The sequence below is a fragment of the Rhyacophila brunnea genome, unplaced genomic scaffold (assembly GCF_057557595.1).
Source record: "Rhyacophila brunnea isolate RB1 unplaced genomic scaffold, BYU_Rbru_1.0 scaffold_23, whole genome shotgun sequence".
In the NCBI taxonomy this organism is placed as follows: Eukaryota; Metazoa; Arthropoda; class Insecta; order Trichoptera; family Rhyacophilidae; genus Rhyacophila; species Rhyacophila brunnea.
In genome coordinates, this window is record NW_028232893.1 from 14,874,875 (window position 1) to 14,887,142 (window position 12,268).

Below are 12,268 nucleotides of genomic sequence, written 5' to 3' on the forward strand. Positions count from 1 at the left end.
TTAATTGCGTTACTTATTCGCAATCGGCTTTTGTATTTTTAAAACAAAGTATTGAATTACCCTGCAACGGCATTTAATTCAATTACGACGAATTTAACAGGTAGTTCTTATATGAAATGCTTGGATATTGGTTTTGTTTTTTTTTAATTAATGTATAAATTAAGTGTATTTATTATTATAAATTATTTGAATTTGCTAATAATTTGTAGAAATCATACCAGTCTGCATTACATGGGTAATAAGACTTTTACACAAAATAAAACAATATAATGAAAACGATTGTCAGCATTTCCTCAATCATAACTAGATCAGTAGGTATGTTATGTTTTGTTAATTGCGACAATATCTCTTGTGATGTATGGACTGTATTTGTTTAAATAAAAAGGATAACCCATGAATCCTCACTATTTTGAATCCGTTTCTCGACGCACTACTATCGTCACGAGTCCGTCACTCGACGTAGTTAACCGACGTTCCAATCGAATCAAGTCTCTCAGTTCATTAATATCTCCTGTTCACATCGATGTCACCAGTACATCTATACACGCGATTATAACCTCACGATATAATCTTTAATTAAGTATTTTGTTTAATTAAACTTGTATTAGTTCAATAAAATCCCATCTCAACATCCAAGCAATAACGACTTTCTCTCCCCTACCTCATCTATTGCCAAAAATTGAATAAACAATTTTTTTGTTCAATGAATGATAATTCACATGAATAAAACTGAGCTCCTTTTCTTCTGATATAATGTCTTGTGTCACCAAAGAATATTAAATCAAAAGGCATGTAAAAATATATATACTTCGGAAATTTGAATATTTACTTTCGTAATGTAATTTCTTGTCGATATCAATACTTGCTTTCTATTATAGATACCGACACCGATATTGGTCCCAGCAAAGCTATTTTATACACAAGGTGGCTATCGACGTTAGTTTATCATATGTATATATTGAGGCGGTTAATTGTTACATTAAGTTAACCGTCTAAAGTTTAGACTCTAAACTGTCAAAAAGTGCTATATTTTAACAGTCCCTCTCTTGGCTGTGTTAACTTTTAAAACGAAATAGTTTAAGAAACATAGATAAAAATGCATGTAGTCATCCCTCAATTTACGCAGATTTACAAAAAAAATGCATTTTTTTTGTTTTTTCTCGACCGCGTAAATCGAGAGATGAGTGTACATTTACTCCTTTGATTTTCCACGGGATTTTATTATAATATAAATTTATATGTAAAAATGAACTAAGGTGGTATAAAAAAATCTAACATTCTTTTATACCTAATAAATAAAAAGTTGCTGAAAGGAAATCTGCGTGATGGTTTATGGAGATTGACAGATGCTGTTGCGCTACTGTATATTATATTATTGAAAATATTTATATAGCGCTCAGGGATTCCTTGTTTTCTGAGTGCGTCTTTTGTGTGACATTTCTTTATCGAATCAAACGCCTTCTCATAGTCTATAAAATCCATGCATAGTGGCAGTTTGTATTCCTGGCACCGCTCTATGATTTCTCTGACAACTTGGATATGGTCCATAGTGCTGTATCCTCCTCTAAATCCGGTTTGTTCTCTCGGTTGGTTCTCGTCTGGTACATTTTGCAGACGGTTAACAAAGTCCGCAAGGTAGACCTAGAGGCCGCTGGATCGATGAAATGATAAAGTTCTGCGATACGTGGCAACGCAATGGACAGGACCGAGAGAAGTGGAAGCAGCTTGAAGAGGCCTTCATCCAGCAGTGGATAGATTCAGGCTGATGATGATGAAATAAAAAGTTATATAAAATAAATGGATTTATTTTGTACTAGAGACCCTAAAAGGCCGCAGGTTCGTTAACCCTGGTTATTTCAATACATAAATATAATAAACTACCGTTGATTGTGTATAGAATGGACTCCCTGATATCGCTTTCGCGGATAAAGATTATTCAATACCATTAATTGAGTGTCAATACATTTATTTAGATGAGTGAAAAAACTTACTGATATTACTCCCTACTTCAGTTTTAGTTTGTCAATTTTTGGCTACGGCCGTATGTTATAGCTTAACCACTGGGAAAGCCAAAAGAAATGGCGTATTTCAAAAAAAACACTACCTTATTCTTAGGTCAATAATTATTATAAAGTAATCATTATACGTAGGATGTTTATTACACTTGAATGGCACAGCTTATAATTAGTATCTTTAGAATTATCCTCAAATGTGTTAATCTTGCCCATTTTTTGAATAATAAAATAACTAATTCTTGTCAAATTTGGGATCACAGAGATTATCAATATAATTTTTTATCGTAAATACTTCACTATAATAATGTCAACATAACACCACTGCACATGCATGTACTGAAATATGACTATATTCTAAAACATTAGAGCGAGAGGTTTAAAAGAATACTATTTTATGTAATAAAAATACTTTATGCTGTCATCAAATGTTTAAAATAAATATAAAGAATAATAAGGCTTCAAAATTATATAAATAGATTATCTACAACGTTTAAGGAATGTCCAGGATCATGCTTTGAAAATAGAACAAAATCTCCATTTTGACCTACGCTGAGCATGTCCCCCTTAAGAAATAAATTGCATAGTAGTATAAACAGCGTATGTCTGGCTTTTTTTTAAAATTTGTAGACTATTTGGTTAAAACAAACAATGGTTTTACTCTACGTTGAAACGGGGGTGATAGACTGACTAGATAATTTAACCTTGAAATCGGGCAGAATGCGATTTTTTCCAATGCTCACAAATTACATAGGGTAAAATTTATTATGTTATCGAAGCCTATTGCATCATTTTCTCTCGTAAGGGGAAACTACGCAATCAGCTTAAAGCTTGGAAATTCGTCTGCTCTTTCTTTCACTCTTGAGGCAAGCTGGGAGTGATGCAATACAAATTACGTGATTCTTTCCTTCCAAAATCACAATGAAATGGTATTTCATTACAACTGCGCTATATGTTTTTTACGACAATTCCTATGGGCATATGGTGTGATAGACGCATTAGACATGCCTGAGATGTTAGAGATTTTTAGATTGAACGAATAATTCACAAGATTTAAGAATGCAACATAAACTAAAAAAAATCTTTTAAAATAAAATACGAATTCAAAAAAGAATTTGAACCTGCGCCCATAGGATTCGCGGCCCATGTGTCCTGACAACTATATTCTAGCATTTCGACCCACGCTGAGCATGTCCCCCCTTAACTGTTACATACAATCAATACAGTAATAAATATAGTACTTACATAAAAAATGGTAAATTGAATATATTATTATTTGTTACTGCACATTTTTTTCGATATGTCTACGTCATATCTGTTTGCGAACAAATATTCTGGGTCACGGTAATATGGATCAAGTTTAGAAAACGCTTCTATATGACATATTATTGAAAACGTATTTTATATTCCACGTATTTAGCGTGCGTTTTCACAACACATTTTCATATAGACGCAGATCAAGCCGAAGTCAGCTGTAATATTTTTACAATGGTCACTGCACTTGTTTGGTTTCAACTGTTTATCAGCTGTGAGGCAATATTAATTACATGTTTTATAATATACAATATGTCACTGTTCTAATAAATTACAGTGAAGTTATAAAAGCTATTAATTATTACCATCATTAAAAATCTACCATATTTATTATAATTACCAGTAGCGTCATATTTCACAAGCGCATGAGGAGCCAATTAAAAAAATGATAAAAATGAGACCATTAGCCATTGACAACACTGTATAGTATGCTAATGTACTAATTATACTATTTTCCACTGTTTACAACATTCTTTCATATGGGATAATTAACTCACTACTAGAGAAAAATCTTTGAAAAAAATTACGACGCTAGTTTCGCGCCAATGTGCTTTGCCAATTAATACTTTGGACGCTGAAGACGGTGTGGCCAGGCGGCCGATTGATGTAATTAACGTGCATTTTAAAGGTGGTAATTAAAAAAATCATTATCTAGTCAGCAGCGAATGAGTTAAGTCACGGGCAACCTATGTAATTAAAACGAAATTAACTTATAGTTATTAGGTTATTACATCTTGAAATTCTTATCAAAGTGCGTTCATTTTTTGACAATCGGCGTTTATGTTTTATTTCTAGTAGGTGTTTGAGGTGTCTTTAAATTATGCGTGTTTGATTTAAATAATGACACATTCTGAAATCTTATGAATTTTTCGTTGAAAGAATAGTCATTCAAGATTAACAGTATGCACCCACACGGCAGGCCATTGCGTCTTGACCCCGCTATACCTTCCGATATACCGACTGTCTTCCTGAATTACCGCGGGTAAGGTCTGTATGGTATAAACTGATCAAAACGCAACGAACCTACGTGCAAGTGTGCGCACAGCGTTAGTTAAAAAAATATGCGATGTTGGTATATATACAAATCTACGGCGGAGTAGAATTCCGAATAGTTAGATTGATATATTATAGCCAAATCAGCAGCATAGATCGATTAAAATGTGGTAACTTTTAGCATACTTTCACCACGGTCGCAGGAAGGTTCGTAGTAATATTAAGAAACACAATGGGATCAGCATTGTCGATCGGGTTAAATTCGTTGACAAACTGTTTAGTAGAATGACTGTATTACACTCCATCTGTTAATTTATTACATATATAGTTAAAGCTATGTCAACTGAACTACACATATTTATTGTTTTTTAATTGATTAATTAATTAGTTAAATTCACAGCAGTTTAAAATGATAATAACGAAATTATTAATTATAATTTTTTAATTATTGTACAAAACATTAAGGCACTTGTATAAACATACATTTTTTCAACACTGATATTCACTAGTTTTATGATACTCACAACGTTTTTCTATAATTATACTATTTTTAATCTATATGTATTGATATAATTAAAAGTATATTATTAGTATATATTTAAAAAAATTAACAATTATAATGTATTTAGTTCATAGAAAAATGCTGTAGGTACAATATATAAAATTATTGGATCACTTTGATGTAATATTTAAATAGACACGGTTTATTTTGAGATTATGTTGAAACGATCAAATAATTTTATTTCCTATAAGAGAAAAGGTAGTTTAAAACTTGGGTCCTCATTTCACTCAAATCAAAAATACTGTACTTTTAATTAGCAGGGCATAATAAGAATCACAGAGTTTTTGACACTTGTATACATAGTATATGAATTAAATCGCTCTAATTTCAAACAAGATCACTGATTACATCAGTCAATTTCGTTACTTTATAACTTTGTCACTATTTAAAAAATCTTTTGAGTATAATAACAACGCCTTGCTCGTTAGCACATTACGCACGTTGTAATTTTCAAAGTGAACATAATATTATCCCATATTGTGTCGACAAATCGCTGGTTGGAGCGAAAGCACTGAGGAAAAATCCGCGATGCTGCCTGTGCGGAAGCGAGCCAACTTGTCACAACAAATTTCCATTGTCTGCAGCTCTGCGAACTTAGCGACTTAACCCGTCCGAGAATAACACGATGGCTAAACTACCGTGAAATCCATTTTCTATATTTAATATATTTTTCCTAAGTGGTTTGATTAGCTGTCTAATGAGGGGATTATAATTTCATTATGTTATTATGTATACCGTATACTTCAGTGGACATTGGTCATATTATATTCTAATTTAATAACCACTTTAAAGGTTCTTAAAATAAGGGATAGGTAACCTTAGTTCTAATAAGAGAGACGGAAGTGTGAAAATGTTTTTTTTATTAAATTAACTTTTAAATTAATAGGAGATATAAACAAAATATATAATTTAAAATATATAAATAATTACAAGATAAAAAAAAACTTTTTATATACCACGTTTTTAAATTTTCTGTTGAATCATATACGACATATCTGACATATCATATATAACGTCTTGACTAGCTTAGGCTGCGCGCACACGGCAAAACGAAGTTTCGGATTCATCCGCCAAACGACGTTTGCGTTTTATTTGCGTTTTATTTGCGTTTTACTTGCGAGCCGATTGCGTTTTAAATGCGTTAATATTTCGACAATGCTGTCCAAGAGAAAACACGGTTTTCAAGGGGATTCATAAACGCCTTTTTTTGAAACTGCACCCTGCTGCGAGAGTATTTATCTTTCATTACAGTGGCGTACAAGGATAAATAAATCAATATAAAATCAGTACATAATATTGCATTATACCTACATTTATTTTCCCACTATTGCTTCTTTTGGAGCTGGACTGTTTTATATTGAAAGCGTTTTGAAAATTACCTATTGTTGAGCCTATTATATACCATCATCATCAATACTATCGACCGAAAGCCATAATATATTATAGTAAAAAAAAATACGAAATCTAACATAAATTTGGATATTTTATAGATAGGATAATACAATTTATCTATTACAGTTTGGTTTAGGCATAGCTTGATGAATTAAAAAAATGAACTTACAATATGTGTGATACGTATTTTTAATCTAAAGTTAAAGAAATAAGTAAGAATGAAAAAATGTGCACAATTTTGTCATATCGCCTAAAATATACCAATACTATTATGGTTTGGTAAGACAGGGCTTAATTGATTTTTAAAATCCAACCAATACCATCTGTAAATTGTAGTCGTATTTCAATAAGAACATATACAATTGACTGAAAAAGGTTAATGTGCACTATTTATGGCGGACGACATAAAATCAGTACATAATATTGCATTATACCTACATTTATTTTCCCACTATTGCTTCTTTTGGAACTGGACTATTTTATATCGAAAGCGTTTTTAAAATTACCTATTATTGAGCCTTGTATGTATCATCATAAACTTTGTCTGATTAATACTATCAACCGAGGGTACTTGATGGAGTTTGAATTTAAATTCTAATTAATTTAAGTTTTGTACTATTCCACTTGAGTATTTTTTTGCGATCAGGCTTTTGCCTTTCAACATTTTGCGCACTCGCCAATGGCAAATACACATTGACATCAAATTCTAGCTACAATAAAAAAAGATTATAAGTTAATACACGAAGAAAGGGTAAAAACCTTATTACCTAGATACCTACTAAGTAAAGGATTAAGTACAAAAACATAATATTTTGAATAATTTGAATATTTGCAGTATTTCTAAAAACCTGTTGTAAATACTATTAAATACATTCGGTAGGTAAGCAGTTTTACAAAATATAATAAAAAGTTGTGACACAGCACAGCTATGAGAAGAAGTATTTCACGAGAAGAAAGGCTCGCCATATCTTTACGTTAAACTAAACTATTATTATTTATTTTGTAGTATGTACTTATTTAATTAATTTTTTTATTAGTTGACACTGTCATCTTCTATAGATACACTAAAATGGAAACGGGTACTAATAATAATATATTGAAGTGAGAATAATGAATACCTACCTACTACTATTGATTAGTACTACTACTAACACGAAATTACCTGATATAGTCTCATTACAATAGCTATCTTTTTAATATGTAGCTATTGAATTTTAAGCAATAATATTCTATTGGAAATATGAACAGATTTTAAGGGGAGATATTTCAAATGTTTATGAATAATATGTTTTAAATGTTTATTTAATAAAACATACAATAGGTATAATAATATATTACATTGTTCTAACAAATTATATACAAAAAACCTATAAAATATTTTAATTAAATTATATCTGTTTTCCCCATTGCATTAACGCCACTGTGAAATTCTTGATGACACTAATTAAGAAAGAAGGAAGATTTTTTTAATTTTTTCGGACTAAAGTTATAAATTATCTCATACAATATGTGCCTTATTGTGTTCGACAAACAAGAATTTATTTATTGCACTATCCGAAGAATTAAAAAAAAACTTTTTTTTGTCGCCAGTGGCGAACTAAGAAAAATAAAATATAAAAATATAATATGTAAACATTACCTACATAATTATTAAGTATTTCTTTTTACCATTTTACCTATATTTATTTTTTCCACTATTGCTTGATTTGGAATAGAATTCTGTTATATTATATCGAAAGCGTTTTTTAATTTGATGATATTTTCATAGTGTAGAAATTATTTTTAATGACTTTCATGCGGATTTTTGTTAGCTATACGCAAATGCAGACATAGTCCAAATAAGCATTAAGCATTCAAGTGAATCTTTCTGGTTGCAAACAATTCATCATGACTTCGACAACAATAACAATACAGAACATGATAAAACAGAACAGCCAGGTTTTCTCCAGGTGTTCTGTTTTGTCACTGTCCTGTTTTGTCATGGAACCATTTTTTTTAATGAAAAATACCCACTCATCCGGTCATGAGTTTGTCATTGGTAAATAAAATTTATTAGGCCTTTCTGAACATAATTATGTGGTTAATCAGTAATATTTCTTAATACGCGCCCCCATAAATTTCAGCTTTCAAAAGTTCGGTCCTGGCCTAAATGGGAAGATTTAAAAGAACATGTGGTAGGTAGTATATTCATGGCACGTATTGTATGACATAATTAATTACTCCATTGATTCAGTGGCGTTCATGCAATGTAGAGCAACAGATATAATTTAATTAAAATATTCTATAGATTTTACTGTAGCGGGTGAATAGATAAATTATCTAAATTTTGTTATCAATTAATCGCAAATAATATATTATAACACGAAAATAATAATTAATATAAATATACATGTACCTACACAAGTACACAGGAACATACCTATCGATAGTAGTAGGAAGGTATTCATTATTCTCACTTCAATATGTTATTATTGGCACCCGTTTCCATTTTAGTGTATCTATAGAAGATAAAAGTGTCAACTAATAAAAAAAATAATTAAAGAAGTACATACTTACTACAAAATAAATAATAATGGTTTAGTTTACCTTATAGTTATGGCGAGCCTTCACGCTTAAAAACAGATTAAATTTAATAAAAATATTTTATAGATTCGATACCTACATAAAGATTCTACAATCATAAAAAGGAGGCATGATTCTATTAAAGATACATACTTATTTAATATCGAATATAACCAAATGCACACCTACTTGTATTCTTCCCAAAAGAATGGTGTTATTTTAAATATGTATTTCATAATAATATGAATAGGTAGGTGGGTAATTCAATACGTATCTATAGGTACTTATATAAATATTTTCGGTATAGGTATATAGGTATTCATCAAAAATTATTTAAATTTGCATATTGCGAACTATACCTTAACATTGTTTATTCGTTTTTTTTATTTAGTGAGTAGTTACAGTTGGTGACATCTCTCATTAGTTAATATTATTAAACTCCCAACATATTGCACAACGAGAAAACTATTGTTTACGAGAAATGACATTTTAATACGCTTACCTACCGAATGTATTAATCGTATTTACAACGGGTTTTTTTAGAAACACTGCAAATATTCAAATTATTCAAAATATTATGTTTTTATACTTCATCATTTACTTAGTAGGTATCTAGGTAATAAGGTTTTTACCCTTTCTTCGTGTATTAAGTTATAATCTTTTTTTATTGTAGCTAGAATTTGATGTCAATGTGTATTTGCCATTGGCGAGTGCGCAAAATGTTGAAAGGCAAAAGCCTGATCGCAAAAAAATACTCAAGTGGAATAGTACAAAACTTAAATTAATTAGAATTTAAATTCAAACTCCATCAAGTACCCTCGGTTGATAGTATTAATCAGACAAAGTTTATGATGATACATACAAGGCTCAATAATAGGTAATTTTAAAAACGCTTTCGATATAAAATAGTCCAGTTCCAAAAGAAGCAATAGTGGGAAAATAAATGTAGGTATAATGCAATATTATGTACTGATTTTATGTCGTCCGCCATAAATAGTGCACATTAACCTTTTTCAGTCAATTGTATATGTTCTTATTGAAATACGACTACAATTTACAGATGGTATTGGTTGGATTTTAAAAATCAATTAAGCCCTGTCTTACCAAACCATAATAGTATTGGTATATTTTAGGCGATATGACAAAATTGTGCACATTTTTTCATTCTTACTTATTTTTTTAACTTTAGATTAAAAATACGTATCACACATATTGTAAGTTCATTTTTTTAATTCATCAAGCTATGCCTAAACCAAACTGTAATAGATAAATTGTATTATCCTATCTATAAAATATCCAAATTTATGTTAGATTTCGTATTTTTTTTTACTATAATATATTATGGCTTTCGGTCGATAGTATTGATGATGATGGTATATAATAGGCTCAACAATAGGTAATTTTCAAAACGCTTTCAATATAAAACAGTCCAGCTCCAAAAGAAGCAATAGTGGGAAAATAAATGTAGGTATAATGCAATATTATGTACTGATTTTATATTGATTTATTTATCCTTGTACGCCACTGTAATGAAAGATAAATACTCTCGCAGCAGGGTGCAGTTTCAAAAAAAGGCGTTTATGAATCCCCTTGAAAACCGTGTTTTCTCTTGGACAGCATTGTCGAAATATTAACGCATTTAAAACGCAATCGGCTCGCAAGTAAAACGCAAATAAAACGCAAATAAAACGCAAACGTCGTTTGGCGGATGAATCCGAAACTTCGTTTTGCCGTGTGCGCGCAGCCTAAAACGATCAAAAAAATTTGTACTTGATAGAAATAATATTGAAATGTCAATTTGACATTTCATATTGATTTCCATATAAACGCAATCTAGGACCCCAGAGTAACCAATAATAGTGGATTGGATTACGGATGTATTCCGAAAAAACTTTTCATACAAAACAGAATAAACTGAAAATTAATTCAATTCTACTTAAAGATGGGTAAAAGTATTAAAAAATGCATTGGCATCGTGTTGTGATATATTCTAAAAGTGTGAAATGTCTAGATAGTCGGAAAGTTAGTTAAAAATCGATTGCAAGATTTGTACTTGATAAAAAAGCACCGGACAAATAAGAATACGACGTAATAAAAACGTTGTAATAAACTATCAATTATTGTCTATCACCCTGCTAAATGTAACTTTTGTGACTATTTTACTTAACCAAATTATTTATATTAAAATCTGATTTGAAAATACAAATTGAATAAGTTATCATTTAAATAAGAAGAAAAATTGTTCAATTTAAAAATCGTTACAGAAAATGTGCTTGTTTGCATAATATGCAATCAATTTATATATATTTTTGATTTAGTGCATAATTGACGTCGACATTAGAAGGACATACAAAATGACAACAGGTCCGCAGGCCTACGGTTTTTGACCGCTAAATAAAGTCAGCCATCCTTGAAAGGTGAAGCATCTCATCACTGTAGCAAACTTACCATACTAATGTGGCGGTTTTAAAATAAAACGAATCAAGAATATATTTAAGAATCTCCAAGATAGTAGAAAAATCTCTACATAAATCATCTACGCTTGTCGAATATTATTATGGTCTTCTCAAGAGATCCGAAACACCTCCAGAGTTCGAGACAAGAACTAGCGGAAAAAGACCTCTAAGTAAGCCCCCCTAATTATCTTTAAGGATAAAGGCAGTGTGACGCTCTACAGTACCTAGAGTTTTCCAAATGGTGTACGCAGTAAAATAAATGTGTATAATTAGTGTTTTTTGTATATTTTAATACTTACATCCATTTTAATTATTATGAAGTTGTCAAGTATCCATACACAATTAAACATTGTACAGAAACTGTGTAAAAATATTATTGAAGGAGAATAGCGCCGCAGGTGACTTTTTTTACTATTAGAGCAAATTTATGATAAGTGTTTATCTCACTTAACTGATTAACTCGCCACGCCGGGCCCCACCTGAGCCCTGTCAGCCCACCTCTTGTGGGGGCCATGATAGTGGGCATTAAAAAACAACAGACAATTTTTTAAATGGATAATCGAGCAAACTCTACAGGGAGACAGCTTGACAGAAATGTGCAGAGATGTGCAATAAAAAGTCGATATTTTGTACAAAATAATATGTACTGCTCAATCTGGAGGTTTTTTGGGAATGTATACATTAAGGTAAAGTGTAAGACAATCGACAAAAATGCTCCTATCCAAACATATAAACCTTTTTTATTATTGTGAATTTATAAATTTAATATTTTCATTCATATGTACGTTTGTTCGGTCATGCAAGGGTTGAATGATTTAAGTAAGTGGCGATACTCAGTGGCGTAAGTAATCCGAAGGGTGGATGTCTCATAATGCACTCGTTATCATTTCGCTTACACGGTAAAATGGAAACATAGCATCTGTCGACACTCGACATAATATACCTATGATACATGGACGTAGTCGTAGATGCTTACG